Source organism: Oryzias melastigma, linkage group LG20, assembly GCF_002922805.2.
Source record: "Oryzias melastigma strain HK-1 linkage group LG20, ASM292280v2, whole genome shotgun sequence".
NCBI lineage: Eukaryota > Metazoa > Chordata > Actinopteri > Beloniformes > Adrianichthyidae > Oryzias > Oryzias melastigma.
In genome coordinates this window covers 25,412,718-25,417,234 of record NC_050531.1, presented here as the reverse complement: position 1 = coordinate 25,417,234, position 4,517 = coordinate 25,412,718, and positions in this window count along the sequence as shown.

Here is a 4,517-nt window from a genome sequence, read left to right as displayed (position 1 = left end):
AAATCTTTTAACACAAATATGATAAAAACACACTAATAAATTATTCCAGAAAAAATCAATTTAAACCATGAATAACTCATCTCCTCATAAAAATATATCCTGTCAAAATTATACAAATTTGAAATAAAACTTGCAAGAAAAAATGTTTTCAAATTTCGTTAGATCTATGTCTTTTTACATAGAAAATTAACTTGCATTCTAATCGCTCTGAAAGACACGAGGGATTCCAGGATATGATGTCAAAAATCAAGCATCTTCCATCTGTGTCGCACACGTCCACACGGCACATGCACTTAGGAATCAAACTTACTGATCACTGCTGCTGAGAAAACGTATAAAAGGCTTAAATCATGCAAATGTAACTTTTTTTTTTTTTAGCTTTGTAGTGTATTATAATGTTAAAATATGTATGTTGATCATCTGTCATGGGATAACGGGATGATCTAGACGCAGGACAAGATAACAAGCCAGAGTCAAAGAACTAAAAGAGCTTAATTAACAAAAAGACCCACTTTAAGCAGGAAAAAAAAAATCCACAAACATAACAGAACTCAAGCTAACATACAGAGCACAATATTGTGTCAAACGTGGAGAACACATTTTAACACGTTTAGGGCCGCGCGTATTATATGCACGCAAAAACCGGTTTTGGCGTATATTATACACGGTATTTCCCAAATCGTGGCATATGTACGCATTTTACTGAGACTGGGCTGCTCTGTGATTTCAGACAGGTGGTCTAGTGGTTAAAATTGGCCAATGTTGGTCTTGTTATTCAGTAGATTGGTGTTGGAATGCAGCAATCTCATTCATTTTTTATAGAGTTGTCAAATTATCAGACCAACAAGCCTAATTTTAATCTACATGTTATTAGAAAACATAAATGAACTGACACAGTTGGTGGTTTTTGTTCAGTTCCTTACAGCCGTTGTGTGTTTTGCAGGTCAGCATTTACTCCTTCAGGTTGGTCCCCCCCCCTACCTGCTCTCTGTGGATGAATGCACTGCTGCCTGCACTTTGTGATCAAGGTTGTTAAGGTTAAAGTCTCTCGGTCCTCTGTGTTCCTGTTAGGCCTGCGTGCCTTTTGGTTTTTGGCTTTGCTCAGTCTTATGAGGCGTTTTGTTTTACCTGTTCGCACCCTGTGGGGTTTTTGTCATGTATAAAATTGTGTCTGATTAATCTCTGCATCTGGGTTCCCATCATTCCAGCCGTTACATAAACAAATCTGTCTTTTTACTTTATATATAGTTAGTTAAAATGCCATCTTTTTGAACCAGGATTTTTTTTTTCTTGCTGTCCACAGGCTGTTAGAGTCGGCAGAATGTTTATTTTAGTTCCTTTCTTGGTACTTGGTTAATATAAGCTGATTCTGGCACAATTCTTACCTTCTCCTTTCCCCTCCTTGGAGGAGCAGTTTAAGAGCAATATATACTATATATACTATATTAAATCTGACCCTCCAAACGGAGAGGTCCAAAGTCCTCCGCCTCGAGGGTAAACTGTGTCGTGCTGAGAAATGCTGTTCTTCACGTTGGTGCGCTCTGAACCACCGACCTAAATCATCAAAACCTCTGCTAACTTTTCCTATGTTTAAATGAATCTGCTCTGACTCTGGTTTTTAACTGCCTAGAGTTGTTAAGCGATGCTTTAGTTTCAACTGGAACAGACTGTTAAGATTGCAGACCTCTCAGGAGCCCAGAGACCGAAAATATTCATGCACATTTATTTCAATGGGCATGTTGAGGGCGACAGGCTGTAGCCACCGCTTATTTTACACAGAGGGGTGAGTAAGGGTGAAGTATGTGAGAAGTAGGCACACAGATTTTGAATTTTTTTAACCCACCAAACTTTTCCAACCCCTGCGGTTTAAAGCACAGCATAAGCCAAACAAAACGTTTTTGTCTAACGTTTCAGGTTTTTCTACGTTTTTTGGTTTTCTAGTTTTAGTTTTTTTGTTTGTCTTTGACCATTCAGAAAGAAACCAAATTCTCATTTTCCCTTCTCTGTTTGAATCTTAAGACTGAGTCAGAGTTTGTGCATGCATATTTTTCATTTAAATGAAAATTTTCTTCCCTGTCTTCATACAACATCCGACAAACTATTTATATTTTTGATTCTTTTATTTTGAAACTTTTGACCAATCAGTATGTTTTGTCCAACAATGCAACTTATAATTTTGATCACAAACTGAACAAAGAAACCACTTGACCACTGCAGAAGCCCAGTGATCCGACTAAGCCAGGAAGTTTTCCTTCAGAAGAAACCTTCATTATTTCTACACCTCACCGAAGATCACAGAGGCGTAAAGCCCCCCTCCTGAATCATCCTACTGGTAATGGGACATTCCACCCTTTCTCGATGGATTTACCTGTATCCAGGTGACTTCAGACAGTGAGGAACGCAGCCTTTGGTCATTCAGTCACTGTTTATTGGTCAGAGTAAAGATGAACTTTATCATTACAAACGCCAAGCCTTTGTCCTAAATTGGAATAATCTCTGAGCTTCCATCCTCAACTCATCACTTTACCGTCTTTTCATACAGAACACACACTTAATACCTCCACACTCTCTCAGACATCTCACTTTAATATTTTATTCACATTATTTGTGTTCTCTTACTTGAAAGCTTGTCTCTCTGTTTGACATTTTCTGATTGCTTTTCAATAATCTGTTTACGTCCAGTATTTTTATGCTTGTTTCAACTTTATTCAATAAATATTTAAGACGTTCAGATTTCATTGTTTCTCCTTCAAAGTAAAGTCCTTTCAGCCAGTACAAACAGCCTGAGATTGAGAGACTGATAAATTGATTATTACTTTAGTGATTTTTTCCTGACTAGGTGTGAATGAATGGTTTATTGTTCATGCATTTTTTTTACAAGGAAGCATACATTAGACATACTTCAGGCTTGAATAATTTGAACAGAATGAAGAAAAATAATTCTTATATAATCTGTTCCATTTCCTAAACAAAAGCAAAAGGCGACATTGTAACAGAAACAACAAATCTTAAAAACTTTACATTTCTAACCCCTCCCTGATCCATCTCTGTCTATGGCTTACATATATTGTCCCAATTAATTTTCCTTCATGTATTTATCCAATATCCTATCTTTAAAGATTATTTTAAATGCAGCTATGCTAGTAGTTTCTTTCAATATTGTGTCCACTGAGCTCCATAGATTTATTCCATAAACTGATATGTGTCTGTCTCAGGGTTGTGCATGCAAATGGGACTTTGAAACTATTTTTCCTCCTGTTGCTATTATCTTCTGAAATAAATGAAAAAGCTGATTGAATGATGTTTGGGAGAGCTTTGGATTTTAACATAAATAATAATGTTTTTAAATCAACTAAATCTGAAAACTTTAGCAGTCGTGGTTCAGCAAACAGATTATTTGTATGTCCTCTGCTGACGTTTTTGTTGATTATTCTGATTGCTTTTTTCTGTAAGAGAAACAAAAGCTTTGTATGAACAGAATATGCTTTTCCTCAAACTTCAAGGCAGTAACTAAAATCGGGTAAAATAAAAGAACAATATAACATACGTAAGCGTTGACTGTTAAATAAATATTTTACTCTGTAAAAAAATCCAATATTTTTGCTAATTTTATTTTTCAAATAATTAAAGTGAGATTTCCATTTTAACTTTCCATCCAAAATAACCCCAAGAAATGTTACTTCACTTACTTTGCATATGTTAACTTGATCAATGTTTAATTATACATTTTTATCTGTTTGCCGATAACTAAAAATCATAACCTTAGTTTTCTCCCAATTCAAATATAACCTATTTTCAGAAAACCAATTTTTCACTTTAGCTATTTCTTCTTTTAGCGTTACCATCAGCTCAGGTAAATTTGTTCCAGAGTGGAAAATTGATGTATCGTCTGCAAACAACAAAAGCTGAATCATTTTGGAAACTTTGCAGACATCATTTATGAATAAAATAAAAAGTAGGGGACCTAATACAGATCCTTGTGGAACTCCAGTGGTAATCTGTTGATGATTTGAATTTTTTTAATTTACTTGGACATACTGTTGTCGATTAGTTAATTAACACTTAAGACACTGGAATGACAGGCCTCTAATCCCATTTATTGATAATTTGGATAACAGTGAATCATGATTAATTGTATCAAATGCTTTTTGTAGATCAATGAACGCTCCAACTGTATTGTTTGTTATCTGATGCAGTTGTAATCTTTTCAGTTAGCTCAATTAGAGCCGGTGCTGTAGATCTTTGTGACCTAAATCCATATTGTTTTCACTAATTAGTTCATTTTTTTTCTAAAAAAACATTTTATCTTAAAAGCAAATAATTTTCCAAGGATTTTGGAAAATTGTGAAAGTAATTATATAGGTCTTTAATTATTAAATAGATGTTTATCACCACTTAAAAGATTGGGATAATTTTTGTGGCCTTCATTCTCTGTGGAAAAATACCAGACTGTATCGATAAATTGCAAATGTAAGTCAATGGTTTAACGATGCAATCAATTGTTTTTTTTTTTTTTG